This window comes from Oncorhynchus kisutch, linkage group LG11 (assembly GCF_002021735.2).
Source record: "Oncorhynchus kisutch isolate 150728-3 linkage group LG11, Okis_V2, whole genome shotgun sequence".
NCBI classification, from domain to species: Eukaryota; Metazoa; Chordata; class Actinopteri; order Salmoniformes; family Salmonidae; genus Oncorhynchus; species Oncorhynchus kisutch.
In genome coordinates, this window is record NC_034184.2 from 58,944,722 (window position 1) to 58,966,040 (window position 21,319).

Sequence of the window (21,319 nt, forward strand, 5' to 3'; positions counted from 1 at the left end):
ATGGACATTTAATAACAAAATCGTACATTAAAACTCCATACTGTGTCACGGTCTTCCTCCTCTTCATCTGAAGGATCGGAGGACCAAAATGCGGCGTGGTTTGTGTTCATCTTGATATTTAATAAAGAAAACACTGAACACTGAAACACACTATACAAAAACAATAAACGAAAGTGACACTAATGAGAACTGTGCTGACACAAGCAATCAACAGAGACAATCACCCACCAACAAACAGTGAAACCCAGGCTACCTAAGTATGATTCTCAATCAGAGACAACTAATGACACCTGCCTCTGATTGAGAACCATACTAGGCCGAAACATACAAATCTCAAAATCATAGAAAAACAAACATAGACTGCCCACCCCAACTCACGCCCTGACCTAACTAAATAATGACAAAACAACGGAAATAAAGGTCAGAACGTGACATACTGCATGGATGCGCCTAATAATATTTATTAATCATAATAATGAAGAAAATATCAAATTTGACTTTTTTTATTGCGTTGTAGAGGAATCAAATTGTGCTATTATGAGACTGCCTAGCTACAAGAGCAAGAGGGAGACACAAAATGAGAGCAGGCGAACTGCTCAAGCGTTTGGCTTAACCTGTCACTGATGACTGCCTGGCCAACACCCGACGCTTCTTCACGAGTCGAGCATCGTAGCCAAGCCATTTTTCTGAGTAAGGATGTTCCACTGTAGGCTTCTTGTCAAAGAAGGGGTAGGAGCACACAAAGGGATGTTTCGGTGGTTTCTTTAGATTCAACGCTTTGAGCCAGAGCCGCAAAGACTCTGCGTCTTCAGGAGGTGGATGCAGGTCGTATGGGGCTCCACAGGTACATTCAGATCGACCTAGAGGTTGGTGCTCAAAACATTGCTGTTGTAAAAATGGCCTCCTCTTCATCCAATTATTGTGACAGCCTCGTACTGAACATATAACGCTTGTCGTGGTGATCGATTTTAAGATTTTGTGTAAAACGATCAAGCTCTCAACGGAAAGTGCCACTTTTACATGCGCTAGCGTCACGCGAATGCTGCCGGAAATAGAAACACAATTGCAACAAAGTCACTTTGACCACTGTGACGTTCCAGACAAAGGTGAATAGGGAATAGGGTGCCATTTGGTATGCAGCCATAGTCCGTCTGGTTCATCCTCTGGTTCTGCACACACACACACACACACACACACACACACACACACACACACACACACACACACACACACACACACACACACACACTGATCACTGGTGTGATCCCACCCTGCCCTAAGAGCGTCAGAGGTTAAGCAGATAGCCCAGCATTAGTCTTAGCCATGGAGTATAGAGGCAATCCCATCAAAGGGCCTCAGCCAGTTGGTGGCCTGGTAGATGTAGACTATTAGGGTGAGTGCTGATTCCCAGAAGGGTCACACAGGCCTTTTTCATGCAATGTGGATTGTTTTTGCTTTGTTTGTTGTGTCTTTTTATTATATTTCCTGTCCTTTATGATTGTTTCCAGCATTAGCGTGACTAAACCACAGTTTATTGCTTTATGTAATATAAATCTAAGTAGGTCACATAAGAGATTGACCCAACCAGAAATCCACCATAAGGCCATGGTGACAACATATAGGTTAAAGCTTAATTTCCTAAATAAGTTTTCTGTATAGAGCAGTTTGTAAGGGGGTTTAAGGGGGGCTTTAGTACCATATTTCAGGAGGACACTTTTAGCTGCTGCACATTGCCTGTGTCTCAAATGGCACCCTATTCCCTATACGGTATAGTGCACTACTTTTAACTAGAGTACTACAGGCCCTGGTCAAAAGTAGTGCACTACACAGGGAATAGGGTGACATTTGGGACGTAGATATTATGTTGAGGCCGTGTCAACACATTAGCACCACACACAGTAGAGCACATGGAGGGATCAGGAACTCGTGGCTAACTTCAGGGTCTACATTTGCCCCACTTTGACGCTAACACCGGCAGACAGGTGCAGGTTACTCTACTGTGTATATATGTGTAGTTTAACTGCACTTCTGAGTAACAATAGTCTTCGGGGGTATATAAAAACAAACCTGCTTACTGGATTTTGTGATTTTTTTTTTGTGTGTGAATATATTAAACATATTCCCAAAAGTTCATCTTGTGGTTCTACAAGACGTTTCATGTATTCATCCACACTATTTTATAATGTTAATAAACATAAAGAGACTAAGCCACATTTGAATGATCATTAATGAATTATCAGTAATATCAGCTAGTACTGCCTATTCCAATACCACTATCGTACTATAGCGATAGTGATAATGGGATTCAGCAGTAGTAGTTGGCTTATGGTGTTAGTGATGTTAGCAGATTTTTCACACATCTAGGTCATGGCCTAGGATGATGAATGATACCACCATGTGCTATATAAACATGCTAATGTAATTGGGATGCACACATTGCTAGCTAACGACGCTAGCTAACTCCCAAGGACAGACGGTTTCCTTCTGAACCTCTCAGCACTTCTCTACGTGCAGAAAGAGATGTAGCCTGATTCACAAACTGCGACCACACCTGAGTCCCACCTCTGAAGGAATCGTTAGATATGTGTTAAATTGAAAAATATTAAATCATTAAATAATCCAGTGTCTAACTTTTTGTAGGTCATTATCCTAAACTTGAAAGGCTAAAATGGATTTGGGGAATTTCAGTGTGTCTCACTTTTGGAAGAATTCTTAGAATACAAATTTAGTGAACGAAATGACTGGACTCTCTCACACACTCACACACACACAGTTTTTAATCTCAAACCATTTGGGTTAATATTCTGAGTTTGTTGATTTGATTTTGTTGTGGTGTTATACACAACAACACGTTGTGATATAATAGTAGTAACTTGGATGGCTGCAAATATAATACATTATTTCCTGATCTTTGGCATTTACTGACCAGGCACAAAATTGTATGCATCCCAAATGGCACCTAGTCCCTATATTGTGCACTACTTTTGGGGCCCTGGTCAAAAGGAGTGCCCTATGTATGGAGTAGGGTGTCAATGGGCTGTTTTCAAAAGTAGTGCACTATATAGGGAATAGGGTTCCATTTGGTATGCAATACTGACTGAGATGCCTTTCCATTCCTGAACAGGAATGGAAAAAAAAATAGCCATTTAAATGCTAGGGGAAGAGCCTGTGATTTTGCATGGTTCTCGTGTGCGCCCACTTGAAGTGAATGTCAGGAGTGGTAACTTGAATGTTAAACCACACGTATCATCCTGTTGGCGGTGGTGCAAACGTTTCACAGCTGCACATTAGTAGGTTTGAAAAAGCATTGTTTCTGTTCAGAAAATCCATTTGTTTCCATGGATTGGAGTCAAGCAGTTATGGTATTAGGCTACGTATGGCTTTTTGAGTGATTCTTACGTCGTTTTACGGATGTCCACTTGATTTGAAAGATCCACCTGAGCTATGCCTCAACTGAACAGATCGACCTTATGGCTGAGGGAGTCTGAATGTGGAAAAACAGGAATGGAAAAACTGTTCTATCTCTCTCTCGCTCTCTCTCTCTCTCTCTCTCTCTCTCTCTCTCTCACTCTCTCCCGCCATGACGTCACACCTTTCCACATGAATGGGACTTTCAACTTGAAAGGAAAATGTCAGTCACAGTCAGTTTATTTCCAAATCAAAGGATACCTTTGTGATCTAATGTGATCTCATGTTTTTTTTAAGGGAAGTAATGAAATGGTATGGGGGTTTTAAGGTAAGTGGTACGCTGTTCAGCTAAAATTGTGTACAAATCTTTCATCAATATGATTCAATTTGACATGATCACTTAGCACTGACTTTCAATATGACCCCACCTGATTTGGGGTACGCTGGTACGCTGCGCCACAAAATCTGTACACTCTAACGGTGCTAATAAACGGTGCTAAGTAGAACCATATAGGGTTCTTCGGTTTGTCCAAAATAGTGGAACCCTTTTTGGTGCTAGGTAGAACCTTTTGCAATGGGTTCTATCTAGAACCCTCTATGTAGGGTTCTTCAAAGAACCTCCTGTATATGGTTCTACCTACAGCACTCTATGAAGGGTTATGCCCAGCACCAAAAAGGGTTCCCAGCCTTTTTACCCTTTAAAATGGTATTCTTTATGACAAGACATTACATGTATCATAAGGCCTTTCTCTGGAGGCCTAGTTATACCCTAACACAGTGGTGTTAGGAACATCCTGGTTTACAGGCCACATCAGGCCTGCAAGTCACATAATGCTGGCTTGTAAAGTGATGTGTAATTCCTTTTGGAATCCAGCCAGAGTTGGGATATCCAACAAGTAGAATTGTTAATCACCTGCAACCAGCTTTCAGAATAACTGTCAGGGTAGGGAAGATTGAACACTGAGACTACCTCAATCATCTAAACTGGAACAACCATGTCAGTAATGGGTGCAATAAATCAAATTACTAACGGATTGGATTAGTTTAGAAAACTGTATGTTATGTATCTCTGTGTAGCATAAAATGTATCAACCAATCAATGTACATGCAAAACACATATTACAGTAAAACAAACAATTCAGAAAATCTCCCTGCAATAAAGCATGCTGGGAAATATTATATATGGTTCTATGTAGAACCCTTCTTGCCTTCCAAATAATATTTTTTTGCCTTCCAAAGAACCCTTTCTTCCAAAAAAAACGGTTCTTAGAATGTCAAAGGTTCTAGGTAGAACCCTTTTCCTTACAAGTAATTATTGTCTTCCAAAAAGTGTTCTTCTGATCAAAACAGTTCTTGGTAGAACTGTATGCCTCTGCAAATAACCCTTTTATAGCATTCTCAGAAGTCCCAAACACATCTCTGCACTGCCATTTTAGTTATCAATTATTTTATTTAACCATTATTTAACTAGGCAAGTCAGTTAAGAACAGTTTCTTATTTTACAATGACAGCCAAACCATCCCTTAATCCAGGCAAACAGGCCAATTGTGCACCGCCCTATGGGACTCCCTATCACAATACAACCTGGGATTGAACCAGGATCTGTAGAGACACCTGTAGCACTAGAGATGCAGTGCCTTAGACCACTGCACCACTCAGGAGCCTAAATTAACTAACTATTCTCTCATAATTTGTTTAATTGACTTATTTCAGCAATTTGAGGGTTTTCTGTAGTGTTGTCTTATGTTGGTGGGGCATATTATTCTGTTTTTAATGTTACTCCTGAATCACAATAATATTGGAATGCTGCGAACCAAGAAGTTGAGAGTTCAAATCCCAACTGAAATGTGTCTTCCACATTTAACCCAAGCCCTTTGAATCAAAGATATGTGGGGGGCTGCCGTAATCAACATCCATGTCTTCAGCGCCCGGGGAACAGTGCTTTGCCCAGGGGCAGAACGACCAGGTTTTTAGCTCGTCAGCTCAGGTTACTGGCCCAACTCTCTAACCACTAGGCTACCTGCCACCCCATAAATGTAAGTTGATATTCCTGGAACCTCCTCATGACATTCTTTTGATTGCAGGGCATAATGTGAAAATTTGAATCCACATGTGAAAGGTTATGTGATCACGTGCAAATCCACATGTGAAACCTCATGTGAAATATCATCACGTGAAGTGTTTCAAGACCACATGGTTTCACATGTGAAAGGTTAAATCAAATTATTTCACATGAACACAACACAATTTCCCCATGGGGACAATAAAGTCAGTAAGTAAGTTAAGTGATCAAGTGAAAATCCACATGTGCAAATAATAATAATTTTCCTCATCTGAAATCATTTTGCTTTTACGTAACAGAATGCGCTCGCTGCTTTGTTTACATTGCTCAAACAGTTCGGCCACAGAATACATTTGTCTCTGGGATGTGTTTGGTTGGTGGTGGTCAAACCCACTACAACTCACTCCCTGTCACTCCATTTGTCTGGGGGAGCGATGACAGTCACAATAATTAGGTTGGTAGGTGACCAAGGAGCTGTCACCTGGAAGGTGGGGAGATCAATCCATCTATGTGGTGATGTGTTTTCATATAACATAATGGACTAGACACAGAGTGGAAACATGCCTATTCAGGGCAACTAGGCATTGTGAGGAATTGTGTTAAGGACAGGTACGAAATGACTGTGTTTGGTATTTTTAACAGGGAGGATGAATGCATTAAAGGGGCAATCTGGGATTCTAGCAACAACAAAGTCGGCACCTCGGCACTTTTTGTGAGAAATTACTGAGAAAAGGGGCTGGAGACCCATGGATCTACCAATTGATGTAGAAATCCCAGATTGCCACTTTAAGATTTGTTGGAAATGTGTATCTGTTCGTGGAGCATTTCGAATTGGTTTTGAGCTAATATAATCAATTTTGCATGACATACATCAGCTTTATCAGGAATACCTGCGTACAATTGTAGATGGAGGTTGACCAATTATGATTTTTCAATGCCGATTATTGGAGTACTAAAAAAAGCTAATACCGATTAATCGGCCAATTGTTATATATATATATTTGTAATAATGACAATTACAACAATACTGAATGAACACTTGTATTTTAAATAAATATAATACATAAATAAAATCTATCTAGTCTCAAATAAATAATGAAACATGTTCAATTTGGTTTATATAATGCAAAAAGACAGTGTTGGAGAAAAGTAAAAGTCCAATATGTGCCATGTAAAAAAGTCTAACGTTTAAGTTCCTTGCTCAGAACATGAGAACATATGAAAGCTGTTGGTTCAATATTCCCAGTTCTTCAATATTCCCAATTATGAAGTTTTAGGTTGTAGTTATTATAGGAGTTATGACGCGTCGACTATTTCTCTCTATACCATTTGTATTTCATATACCTTTGACTATTGGATGTTCTTAAAGGCACTTTAGTATTTCCAGCCTAATCTCGGGAGTTGATAGGTGTCAGAGTCGTGTGTGTATAGGTGGCAGGGAAGTCAGGCGCAGGAGAATCAAACTGAATGTAATGGAGTATTTGATAACAAATAAACTAAACATACTCCAAACACTAAATGTAACAATAAACAAAGTGGGTACGAGGACCTGTCGCGCACCAATACAAAAACCACACAACACTGAATAACAAACAATCTCTAACAAAGACACGAGGGGAAACAGAGGGTTAAATATACAACAGGTAATGAATGGGATTGAAACCAGGTGTGTAGGAAGACAAGACAAAACCAATGGAAAATGAAAAATGGATCAATGATGGCTAGAAGACCGGTGACGTCGACCGTCGAGCACCGCCCGAACAGGGAGAGGCTTCGACTTCGGTAGAAGTCGTGACAATAGGCTTGAAGTCATAAACAGTGCTGTGCTTCAAGCATTGCTAAGAGCTGCTGGCAAAACACAGTAATGTGCTGTTTGAATCAATACTTACGAGCCTGCTGCTGCCTACCACCGCTCAGTCAGACTGCTCTATCAAATATCAAATCATAGACTTAATTATAATATAATAAACACAGAAATACAATCCTTTGGTCATTAATATGGTCAAATCTGGAAACAAAACGTTTATTCTTTCAGGTAAATACAGAACCGTTCCGTATTTTATCGAACGGGTGGCAAACCTAAGTCTAAATATTGCTTTTATATTGCACAACCTTCGATGTTATGTCATAATTATGTAAAAATATGGCAAATTAATTACTGTCTTCACACAGTTCGCAATGAGCTAGGCGGCCCAAACTCTGCTTGCATTGAACGCAAGAGAAGTGGCACAATTTCCCTAGTTAATATTGCCTGCTAACATTAATTTATTTAAACTAAATATACAGGTTTTAAAAAATATACTTCTGTGTATTGATTTTAAGAAAGGCATTGATGTTTATGGTTAGGTACATTTGTGAAACGATTGTGCCTTTCTTGCAAATGCACTTTTGTTAAATCATCACCCGTTTGGTGAAGTTGAAGTAGGCTGTGATTCGATGATAAATTAACAGGCACCGCATTGATTATATGCAACGCAGGACAAGCTAGTTAACCTAATAATATCATCAACCATGTGTAGTTAACTAGTGATTATGTTAAGATTGATAGTTTTTTATAAGATAAGTTTAATGCTAGCTAGCAACTTACCTTGGCTCCTCGCAGCCACAAGGTCCTTTTGGAGCTGCACTCGCTTAACAGGTGGTCAGCCTGCCGTAACAGGTGGTCAGCCTGCCACGCAGTCTCCTCGGGGATTGCAATGTAATCGTCCATAATCGGTATTACCGATTGTTATGAAAACTTGAAATCGGCGCTAATTGCCCGACCTCTAATTGTAGATAATGCATTTCCCCGGAATACCCTGTCATTTTTTGCTATGAAGAAAATATATAGCTTATTCAAATTCAGAAATGAGCCGCTTGTAAAACCGCAGATCTCCTAGAAATTGAGTGAGCCCCTCTATAAAAATAGTTGGTCTAGTGGAAGATTTGTTCAATTTTCCCCTTTGAAGTTAAATTTTTATGCCAGATGTCACTTTGGAGGATCTATATTTTATGAAGCAGATCACACATACTGTACACACTCAGTGAAAATATTGGAATGATAAGTTGCGTCCCAAATGCCAGTGTATAGGGCCCGTAGGGCTCTGGTCAAAAGTAGTGGACTTTGTAGGGAATAGGTGCCATTTGGAATGCATACAATTTTGTAGATACATGCATCTATCATTTAAGAATGTTTTTAAGTGGGAGACAGCAATATTCGGTGGCATACAGCCAATAAATATAAAGCCTGTCTCTGGAGGCCCCTAACAATCACCTTTCAGCTCAGTCAATCAAAATCCACAGACAGATATATGTGTTGTAGTTCTTGTTTAAAGCCACTACTCAACTCCAAGTGTAAGAACTACAATCAGTCTCTAATTGACCTATGTATCTACTCTGTCTGCATCCCAAATGAAACCATATTCCCTTTATAGTGCACTACTTTTGACCAGAGCTCATGACCAAAAGTAGTCCACTAAAAAGGGAATAGGGATTCTCTCACACGCTTCCTCCTGCTCTCGTGGAAGTGTTCCTCATCTTACTTTAGCTGGAACATAAACAGCTTAAAGATTTAGCTGATAAATGATTCATAAAGTAAAGTTCAGGCAGGCATGTTTGTAAAGAAGCTAAGAAATTGTGCAGCACAATTGTTCCTTGTCATCGATGTCCCTATCAGAAAATAGTCATAGGAAGTCATTGAGATTTGGTCAATATCAAATGTTCAACATCAGCTGGTAATTTGTGAGTTAGGAAAGGATGAAATAACAGAGGGATGGGGCAGATTGACTTAGTCTGTACTAATTAGCTCATGTTATGAAACAAACAACAATTTTGTCTGTCATTGTTTGTTGCCACTACAACTGCTGCCCTAACCTTGCTGCAACCCCCCCCCCCCTCCAAAAGGACGACAATGGAGATAATCGTTTAAGCTTTATTGTGTAATCCTTGTTGATTTTCTTTAATTGTATGCGGGGGCGTCACCGGCTGGAATGCCCTTGTGTATGTATTTAAAAAACAGTCTAATAAATTTCAATTCAATAGTCTGCCTCCAAAAATAATGCACTTATTTTTCACTTATTCATATTGTTGCTGCACCCAGTAGTGTTCAGACATGTCATAATGTTGTATTACAGAGTTTAACGTTCAGCGAAGATCAAAGCCATGGCTTTGTGGAGGGAAAGTTCTTCATAGAGCGTTATGCCTCCTTGTTATCCTATGCGCAACGCACAGAAAGGCTCCTACTCTGTGGACCACATCACGTGCTTCCCCCTATGGGGAGGGGAGGTAATCTGTTCTACCTCACGATAAATTATTTCCAGGTTGGAGGGTAGAGAGCTCCTTCTTCACAGCGGCTCCACACCGGGGTAAATGCCTTTATAGATGCGCTCTAAGCTCCAAACTCTTGACCAGGCGCCCAGCGTTTGATGTCTGTGGAGGAAGATCGACGATCCAGGCCCAGGATCCCTTCAGCTGGCTTTTATTTTGCCTGCTCAGAAGGCCATGCAGTTAACTTCTCCCTTCTTCCCCTCCCGTGTGTGTGTACACACACACACACACTCAGGCTTCTATTGATTGTGTGAAACCTCAAAGAGACAGTGTGCAAGAAGTTGCTTAGCTGTTTAGCATATTTATATCATAGCATTTATTTGCTTCAGTGACTGCCCGATCGCGGGGTGGAATAAATATAAAACTCTGATTAGGTTTGGGGTGTACACAGTTGTGTTCAAGGTGTGCTTTTAGCTTGTGGGTGACAATAAAATCAACAGAGAAATCCATTTTCTCAGTAGAGCCCAAACAAGCTTAGCCTTAGAGTAGAATATAGCCTGCTGTGCTGACGCAGTGGATGTAGCCTAAATGGTACCCTACACCAGTGGATCCCAAATGTTTTTTTTGTGTGTTTTTTTAAAACATTGTATTAAAGTGGAGACTCAGAGCTACAAAATGGTACATCATAAACTGCAGTTGAGGAACAACGAGAAAGTAATTTTGCTTTGAAAGTAGATCAACTTGTAAACTCACTTTTGGGTTTGGTACTACTACTGGAGAGCCCTTCTTTGAGCTGGATAGGCTCTTAAAAAGTAAGAGCCTATCCAGCTCAGCTAGAGGGAGTAATATTCAGTTAGCTGTTTTCACATTTGTGTCTGGAAGTAGCTAGCAAGTTATCTTAGGTGCTTGACTGTGGTTGTTAGTACAGAACACTCAGAACAACCCTTAAAGAGATGGGTGGGGTTAAAGCTTAAGAGGGTGTGAACGATGCTGAATAGGTGTTGTCTACACCTGAATATTCAACGATGCTGAATAGGTGTTGAATACACCTGAATAGTGTAGACAATGAATGGATGCGATTCCTGTCGGATGCCATGGTTGTCCTTAGTTTGAAGATGTATTTTTTTCAATCATACTCAAATTCCACAGATTTCAAAAAGTGTGGAGCATACATTTAACATTAGCTAGCGAGCCAGCCAGCTAACGTTTGCTAGATAACAGTACACTTTAACTTGACATTGGGCTTATGCAGTTTTACTACGAAATAAATGTTTTTTAAAAGCAGCGTTAGACATGATTGCCTAGACATACTGAAACTCTTGACCAGGCGCCCAGACCAATCCAAACGAATCTCTTGGCATGTCCAGCCCACTCATTACCTCAGCCAATCATGGCTAGCGGGAAAGTTCCTGACTTTTTCTATGGCTAAACCAACTAGGCTCGTAATTTAACAATTTTATTTGTATTTGCAGATGGTATGCACGTTTGTACTAAGGCACATGAAAGTTCACATGTTCAAGAAGGCATTTCTGCCAAAAAAACAAAAGTTCAGGGTCAAACGGCTCTCCTGTGAAGTACGCTTAGTTTCCTGAAACGGGTCACATATTGTATACTTACATATGAAAAAAAGTACACAGTTTAAGTCTAATTTTAACCAGATTTCAACCACAAATGAACAATGCGATTTAAAGATTTGGTCATTTCAAATTGAAGTAAATATCCACCTAAATGTAATATTTTTCCCCTTAGGGATAGCAATAGTAGTGACGTTGGTCTTCTTTTTTTATTTGTATGTTGTAAACAAACATACACACAGAGATTGGGTCATTTTGGGCTGTTCACTGCTCAGCAAAGACGCCTGGACCCATTTACAGTAATTCCTGCCTTTTTGCTCATTTGAGATTTTTTGGCTTGTCTGTAATCCTAGATAATGTGTGTTCCTATAGTGCTTGCCTTATCCTCATGAATATCAGACTCTAAAATAAAACATGGTCAAAGTACTATAACACACATACAGTTGAAGTCGGAAGTTTATGAACACCATCCCAACCGTGAAGCACGGGGGTTGCAGCATCATGTTGTGGGGGTGCTTTGCTGCAGGAGGGACTGGTGCACTTCATTTAAACTGGAGTCATTAAAACTTGTTTTTCAACCACTCCATAAATTTCTTGTTAACAATCTATAGTTTTGGCAAGTCGGTTAGGACGTCTACTTTGTGCATGACACAAGTAATTGTTCCAACAATTGTTTACAGACAGATTATTTCACTTATAATTCACTATATCACAATTCCAGTGGGTCAGAAGTTTACATACACTAAGTTGACTGTGCCTTTTAACAGCTTGGAAAATTCCAGAAAATGATGTCATGGCTTCTAAGTGACATCATTTGAGTCAATTTGGAGGTGTACCTGTGGATGTGTTTCAAGGCCTACCTTCAAACTCAGTGGCTCTTTGCTTGACATCATGGGAAAATCAAAAGAAATCATCCAAGTCTGGTTTGTCCTTGGGAGCAATTTCCAAACGCCTGAAGGTACCACGTTCATCTGTACAAACAATAATACACAAGTGTAAACACCGTCATACCGCTCAGGAAGGAGATGCGTTCTGTCTCCTGGAGATTAATGTACTTTGATGCGAAAAGTACAAATCAATCCCAGAACAACAGCAAAGGACCTTGTGAAGATATTGGAGGAGACAAGTACAAAAGTATCTATATCCACAGTAAAACGAGTCCTATATTGACATACAGTGAGGGGGAAAAGTATTTGATCCCCTGCTGATTTTGTACGTTTGCCCACTGACAAAGAATTGATCCGACTATAATTTTAATGGTAGGTTTATTTGAACAATGACAGACAGAATCACAACAAAAAAATCCAGAAAAACGAATGTCAAAAATGTTATAAATTGATTTGCATCTTAATGGGGGAAGTAAGTATTTGACCCCCTCTCAGTCAGAAAGATTTCTGGCTCCCAGGTGTCTTTTATACAGGTAACGAGAAGAGATTAGGAGCACACTCTTAAAGGGAGTGCTCCTAATCTCAGTTTGTTACCTGTATAAAAGACACCTGTCCACAGAAGCAATCAATCAACCAAACTCTCCACCATGGCCAAGACCAAAGAGCTCTCCAAGTATGTCAGGGACAAGATTGTAGACCTACACAAGGCTGGAATGGGTTACAAGACCATCGCCAAGCAGCTTGGTGAGAAGGTGACAACAGTTGGTGCGATTAATCGCAAATGGAAGAAACACAAAAGAACTGTCAATCTCCCTCGGCCTGGGGCTCCATGCAAGATCTCACCTCGTGGAGTTGCAATGATCATGAGAACAATGAGGAATCAGCCCAGAACTACACGGGAGGATCTAGTCAATGATCTCAAGGCAGCTGGGACCATAGTCACCAAGAAAACAATTGGTAACACATTACACAGTGAAGGACTGAAATCCTGCAGAGCCCGCAAGATCCCCCCTGCTCAAGAAAGCACATATACATGCCCGTCTGAAGTTTGCCAATGAACAGCTGAATGATTCAGAGATCAACTGGGTGAAAGTGTTGTGGTCAGATGAGACCAAAATGGAGCTCTTTGGCATCAACTCAACTCGCCGTGTTTGGAAGAGGAGGAATGCTGCCTATGACCCCAAGAACACCATCCCCACCGTCAAACATGGAGGTGGAAACATTATGCTTTTGGGGGTGTTTTTCTGCTAAGGGAACAGGACAACTTCACCGCATCAAAGGGATGATGGATGGGGCCATGTACCGTCAAATCTTGGGTGAGAACCTCCTTCCCTTAGCCAGGGCATTGAAAATGGGTCGTGGATGGGTATTCCAGCATGACAATGACCCATTGGCTGCTCAGCAAGGAAGAAGCCACAGCTCCAAAACTGCCATAAAAATGCCAGACTACCGTTTGCAACTGCACATGGGGGACAAAGGTTGTACTTTTTGGAGAAATGTCCTCTGGTCTGATGAAACAAAAATAGAACTGTTTGGCCATTAATGACCATCGTTATGTTTGGAGGAAAAAGGGGGAGGCTTGCAAGCCGAAGAACACCATCCCAACCGTGAAGCACGGGGGTGGCAGCATCATGTTGTGGAGGTGCTTTGCTGCGGGACGGACTGGTGCACTTCACATTTTGTGGGCAGAACTGAAAAGCGTGTGCAAGCAAGGAGGCCTACAAACCTGACTCAGTTACATCAGCTCTGTCAACTTATTGGGGGAAACTTGTGTAATTCTACCCGAAACATTTGAACCAAGTTAAACAATTTAAAGGCAATGCTACCAAATACTAATTGAGTGTATGTAAACATCTGACCCAAGATTTAAAAGCTGAAATAAATCATTCTCTCTACTATTATTCTGACATTTCACATTCTGAAAATAAAATGATGATCCTAACTGACCTAAGACAGGGGATTTTTACTAGGATTACATTTCAGGAATTGTGAAAAACTGAGTTTCAATGTATTTGGCTAAGGTGTATGTAAATTTCCGACTTCAACTGTACATGGTTGTTTTGTGCAGTGTTGTAGATGCAAAGCTGATTTTTATGTGAACAGACAATAAAGTAGGATCTTGTCTCATCTCATATCCTCGGTTGGAAAAAGCTGATGTCTTATTGGGTTATAATGAGAGTAGCTCGACCAGAGAGCCCTAAAACGGCCACAGCTCCAGCGTTGGACATACTGTAACTGTCTATCTGTATTACTACAGCACCATACAAGTATAATACTCAGTGTTAACTGCATACAACAGGCAACCACACAACTTTCCAACACTGAGCTCATATCACACACACACACACACAGTTTTCCACAGCTAACCTTGTGGGTTGTTCAGTCCCATTCTAACCCTACGCCTGACCCGTACTCTTACCCTAAGCTTACTAATTGTCCATCATGTATGACATTCCTGGGAGTGTGTAAACTAAAAAAAAATATTACCATAGCATTTTTGTATGTTCTCTATCGAAAATGTATCAATTGACCAATTTAGCACATTTGGGCAAACTCCTGGCAGACTTCTTACAAAATATAGTGTAGGAATGTAATGAAACTTTGCTGGCCAAAATGTAAATTACACATAAACTCCTATCTAATTGTATGGTCTTGCTCTTGCATTTCAAAGATGATTAGGGGGAAAAAAAGAAACTGCATGTTTTTCTGTTTGTATTGTCTTTTACCAGATCTATTGTATATTCTCCTACATTAATTTCACAGTTCTACCAACTTCAAAGTGTTTCCTTTCAAGTGGCATCAGGAATATGCATATCCTTGCTTCACGTCCTGAGCTACAGGCAGTTAGATTTGGGTATGTCATTTTAGGCAGAAATTGAAGAAAAGAGTCCGATCCTAAACCCCCTAGAAATAGCTTTTGACCTTTTTGGGGACAAACAAAATGTCCCCAGTTGGTAAAATGTTTGTTCGTTTACTATTCTTTTGGTCCCCAACATCCACTCACACACACACACACACACACACACACACACACACACACACACACACACACACACACACACACACACACACACACACACACACACACACCAGAAACAGGTCCTGCTATAGTGGGGGTGTACTGCACAGTATAAGACATTGGAGACAAGCTAGTGGCAGCATAACATCGTTCAAGATGGAGCTCCACCGCTCCAGTCAGATGAAGCTTGTGATGTGTGCAGTGCACAGCTGACGGTTGGGAAGTGAAGGGAAGGCAACATGACCCAACATCAGATCCAGATCATCCCGAGCAGACTTGTAACTGTTAGGCAGCTGTGTCACAAACTGGCTGGCTATAGCCGCCAGGCCGTCTCTCTTATTTCGGCCACATTCTGTGCTCCAAAGGCTAAGAAAGGAATCTCTGTCACTCGACTGCAAATTCCTGTGTATAAAGTGCTCTCTGAGCTTCGTGTGTGTGTGTGTGTGTGTGTTCTCGTGACTGTTTCTGTGTTCACCATTGCAAATATAGCGGCTGGGGGCCGGGAATTAGTGGAGATAAATAGTTTTATCTCATTTGTATTCTCTCAATAGAATATGCTTATCGGCCTAAGCGATATTTGATCCCTCTGTCTTACACAGAAATGGAAATATCATCATAATGTTCACAAACAGTTCAGTCCATCCTCAAGTAATGTAGCCTCCACATATTCCTCAAACAAAACAATATACACACTGTCTTTGTCCCAAATGGCATTCTATTCACTACATAGTACAAAGGGCCTATATGGACCCTGGTCAAAATAAGTGCAATATATTTTTTTACCTTTATTCAACTAGGCAGTTCAGTTAAGAACAAAATCTTATTTTTAATGACAGCCTAGGAACAGTGGGTTAACTGCCTTGTTCAGGGGAAGAATGACAGATTTGTACCTTGTCAGCTTGGGGATTCAAACTTGCAACCTTTCAGTTACAAGTCCAATTTCTCTAACCACTAGGCTACGCTGCCGCCCTAATATGTAGGGTATAGGGTGCCATTTGGGACGCAGAACATGCATAATGTACGTACCCTACACTAGGGATTTAACCTGGGTAGCCGGGATCCAGGGACTGTTCCGGGAACACTCTTCACGTTTCCCGAACAAATGAAATGGCAAGACCTGGGAAATTACATCATTTACCCCAATCTTGCACTAATGCAATTCTTCAAGACACACAAAATGAGCAGCATCAGATTAGCTAAATTTAATAGCACATTATACAAACAGGTGGTCGCATGGAAGCCTTTAGCCCAGCGTATTTACGTCACACAAAGTCGCTATAAATTCAAAGCACACGCATAGTTGATACTGCTGGACTACGCAAGTGACCCAGATGCAGTTAATAAACCCTACAGAACAACCCTACAGTCTAGCCTATAGAAGAACGCATGCCTCTTTGAGCTGTCATTGTGACTCTTCAGACAAGACCAAAATGTGTTAGGCTTATGCTCAGTTCACTGCATAGGCATCTCTGTCACAGACAGAAAAAAAACCTTCTCCTGTCCTAGAGCCTAGGCTATTTTCCTATCCAGTCCCAATCCCACGTAAACCCAAACTCTTGACTCGTGTCTTGGATGAACATTTCTAACTTTATTCTGTAATGCATAGGTTGCATTATCGAAGCACATGTTTGGCCTATGCTTATACAAATACCATCATAGCATTTTCCCTGCTTTTGCGCTGTCTCGTACTTGCTGCCGATATGAGAGCTTCGGTAGAGAATGTGTGGTCAACAGACGGTATGAGAGTAGATATTTGTATTTTTTTAACCTTTATTTAACTAGGCAAGTCAGTTAAGAACAAATTCTAATTTTCAATGATGGCCTAGGAACAGTGGGTTAACTGCCTGTTCAGGGGCAGAACGACAACCTTCCGGTTACTAGTCCAACGCTCTAACCACTAGGCTACCCTGCCGCCCCAATGAATATTTTAAAACAGAGTTGGTCCCTGTTAAGATACCTTGATATTAAAACTCATGTCCACTCTTCATCTCTCTTCACGTTATTCGTGAGCTAATCTGCTGTCTGTATTACCATCAACACGATTTGACCAAATATAGGAGATATTCTGTCATTCAGTGTCATTCGTTATCTAGCAAGCTCAGCAACTTTGGTCATTTGCCTTATGTTTGACTGCAGTTTGTATGATTCCACAACACTTTACAAGGGGCACTCTGGGTCGAGATAGCCCCCTGCTAAATATTGGCTGAATTAATTGAGGAACATGACATGATTGCGCTCTGAGTTCATGAACGGCCTGTTTCATAATTCACAACAATGTCATTGGCGATCAAAGATAGTTACTCTGCCGTTACTAAATATCAGTTTCATTTGTAGGCAAGCCGACAAGGTGGCGCAGTAGCCCTCTTATTTGAAGAGAACCCTGGCATAGTGACCATATCTTGGCTTTGAACTTTGGAAGTGGGAAATTCCTATTTGGGCACTTTAATTTATGCGGTATTTCCCCGGACTCTCGGGATAAATATGAACTATTCCGGTATTGAGACTTGGTACATTTTCTGGAAAATATGAATCCCTACTGTACACAGACCCTATTACACAGCTTTGATATAATTCCATTCCTCCGTTTTCTGTCTCTCTTGTTGTTTGACTTGTTTCCTCCAGTGCACTTTTCTTTCCTCCTTCGCCAGCTAGCACAGTGGATCTGGGCCGAACCGGCTGAGAGTCGGGTCACTCGGCTGAGTGTCAGACTCTGCCGACGTCGCGTGGCCCAAGTCTGTTCGGCAGTATTACTTATGGCTAGGACGCGGGGATTGAGCTCAAGCCGATTCCGGTGTGAGTTATCTGGGCCAAATGTATTACTTGGGGCTCGGGACGATTGAGGCAGATGACTACTCTCTGGCAGATGATTACATGGGCTTTTTTTTTTATATAATTAACATTTCACAATTTATTTTTCTATATTTTCTCATTGTTTCTGTGATCAAAAAAAAAGTATGAAGTATTTTAATAATTTGATACTTTGTGGAAGGCAATTGATGAGCATTGAACAACTTTGTGGACGGAGCCTCTCTAGTGGCGCAGTGACCTAAAGGCACTGCACCGCAGTGAAAACTGTTTTGCTACAGATGCTGGTTTGAGACCCGACCGGGGAGAGCCATGAGACGTCGCACAATTGGCCCAGCATTGTCCGAGTTAGAAGCGGGTTTTTCCGGCCCGGATGTCTTTCTTCCATCGCTCTGTAGCGACTCCCGTGGCGGGCCAGGGAGTTTGTTTAAATTTGCATTGGGGCGGCTTGTGGCGGAATTCTGGTAAAATGCCAGCAAAGTTGGCTGAATTCCGGTAGACGGAAATGGCCGATGTACTTGGGCCGATTCTGGGCAGTCATTCATTTTGATTCCGGGCCAAGTCCAACACCTGATTCTGGGCCGATTTAATCAGTTCCGGCCCCCTGGAAGAGGGCAGCTTCTGGGCCGATTCCTCATTGCTAGCTGGGTTTCCTCCCCTCTTTTGCTTGCTTTTATTTACCACAGTGGCCTTTGGTTGCGTGTTATAAATCGCTGTAATGAATTCCCTCTGCTAGCTAAGCCTGTGCTGCTATGCTCTGTCAGAGCTCTGCTCTGGGTGCTTGCACCCTTGTTATTTTCCCATTATCCTCACCTCCCAGTCCATTGGACTAAGTGACAGTTGGAGTTTTTGCAGCTGTGTGTGTGTATCTCAGGTGGCTGGTGACACCCTGATTTGGGACATGCTCATATTAATGTCTGGAATGGAGTAAATGGAATGGTATTGACACATCAAACACATAGTCGCCTTGTGTTTGATACTATTCCATTCATTCCAGTCATTATTATGAGCCGTCCTCCCCTCTCCAGCATCCTGTGTGTGTGTGTGTGTGTGTGTGTGTGTGTGTGTGTGTGTGTGTGTGTGTGTGTGTGTGTGTGTGTGTGTGTGTGTGTGTGTGTGTGTGTGTGTGTGTGTGTGTGTGTGTGTGTGTGTGTGTGTGTGTGTGTGTGCGTGTGTCTGTGTGTTTGTGCATACTGCATCCTGTTTCTGTGTGTTAAAGGTGGTGTTAAAGGACCTCAAGGATGCCACTGTTTTCATGTCACCATATGAGGAAGGGCTATTATTACCTGTTGGCTGCAGTGACCCAGGCTCTGCAGGCTTGTAGAGGCCCATTAGTCTGGAGGAAGAGGCCCATTAGTCTGGAGGAAGAGGGAGTGGAGAGGTAGAGCCTCAGGACTCTGTCTGCAGCCACCTCACTCTCTGCAGCCTGCAATCTGGCCTAGCTCAAATGACTGGAAGGACTTAGATCAGGACCAATATTAAAAGTGTCTCAGAATAAGTGACGATCTAGGATCAGTTTTCCCTTTTAGATGATAATGAATGGGATAATATGGACATGGAGGACCAGATCCTAGATCAGCACTCCTATTCTGAGACATTTTGTGAATATAGGCCCATAGGGATATAAACACAGCAACAAAAGAAACTTCCTCTCACTGTCAACTGCGTTTATTTTCAGCAAACTTAACATGTGTAAATATTTGTATGAACATAACAAGATTCAACAACTGAGACATAAGCTGAACAAGTTCCACAGATATGTGACTAACAGAAATGGAATAATGTGTCCCTGAACAAAGGAGGGGGTGGTCAAAATGAAAAGTAACAGTCAGTATCTGATGTGGCCACCAGCTACATTAAGTACTGCAGTGCATCTCCTCCTCATGGACTGAACCAGATTTGCCAGTTCTTCCTGTGAGATGTTAACCCGCTCTTCCACCAAGGCACCTGCAAGTTCCCGAACATTTCTGGGGGGGAATGGCCCTAGCCCTCATCCTCCGATCCAACAGGTCCCAGATGGCATTGAGATCCGGGCTCTTCACTGGCCATGGCAGAACACTGACATTCCTGTCTTGCAGGAAATCATGCACAGAACGAGCAGTATGGCTGGTGGAATTGTCATGCTGGAGAGTCCTGTCAGGATGAGCCTGCAGGAAGGGTACCACATGAGGGAGGAGGATGTCTTCCCTGTAACGCACAGTGGACCCCCCACCTCCAAATTGATCCCGCTCCAGAGTACAGTCCTCAGTGTAATGCTCATTCCATCGTCGATATACGCAAATCCGACCATCACCCCTGGTGAGACAAAACCGTGACTCATCAGTGAAGAGCAATTTTTGCCAGTCCTGTCTGGTCCAGCGACGGTGGGTTTGTGCCCATAGGCGACATTGTTGCCGGTGATGTCTGGTGAGAACCTGCCTTACTACAGGCCTGCAAGCCCTCAGTCCAGCCTCTCTCAGACTATTGCGGACAGTCTAAGCACTGATGGAGGGATTGTGCGTTCCTCGGACAGTTGTTGCTGCCATCCTGTACCTGTCCCGCAGGTGTAATGTTCGGATGTACCGATCCTGTGCAGATGTTGTTACACATGGTCTGCCACTGTGAGGACGATCAGCTGTCCGTCCTGTCTCCCTGCAGCGCTGTCTTAGACGTCTCACAGTACGGACATTGCAATGTATTGCCCTGGCCACATCTGCAGTCCTCATGCCTCCTTGCAGCATGGCTAAGGCATGTTCACGCAGATGAGCAGGGACCCTGCGCATCTTTATTTTGGTGTTTTTCAGAGTCAGTAGAAAGGCCTCTTTAGTGTCCTAAGTTTTCATAAATGTGACCTTAATCGCCTACCGTCTGTAAGCTGTTAGTGTCTTAACAACCGTTCCACAGATGCATGTTCATGAATTGTTTATGGTTCATTGAACAAGCATAGGAAACAGTGTTTAAACCCTTTACAATCACGATCTGTGAAGTTATTAGGATTTTTACGAATGATCTTTGAAAGAGTCCTGAAAAAGGGACTGAATTGGGTGACTATTCCCTGACTAGTTATTGGAGCTTGCTCCCTCTCATTCTTCTTAGCGGAAACAAACCCATCTACCGTATTAAATTCAAGCATATGCCTGAGATGGAACTAGAAGGGCACTATTCTTGCTCCCTCTCACACTTTAATTCTCTAACTCAACCCCCGCTTTTCTCCCCCTCTGTCTCTTTTTCCCCCCCTGGTGTAATCAAATTCACCAGAGCAAACATAAATGTTTGAAGACAAGCTTGAGGAGCGAATCGGAAGTCAGGAAATGCATGCAAAATGAACCGCCTGCTATAT

At 41.9% G+C, this 21,319-nt stretch overlaps 1 protein-coding gene across 2 annotated transcripts in view; it reads left to right on the forward strand.

The window, feature by feature from the left end:
* dlgap1b (discs, large (Drosophila) homolog-associated protein 1b) overlaps positions 1–21,319 on the forward strand; it is a 269,804-nt gene that overhangs the window by 113,873 nt on the left and 134,612 nt on the right. The window lies entirely within an intron of this gene.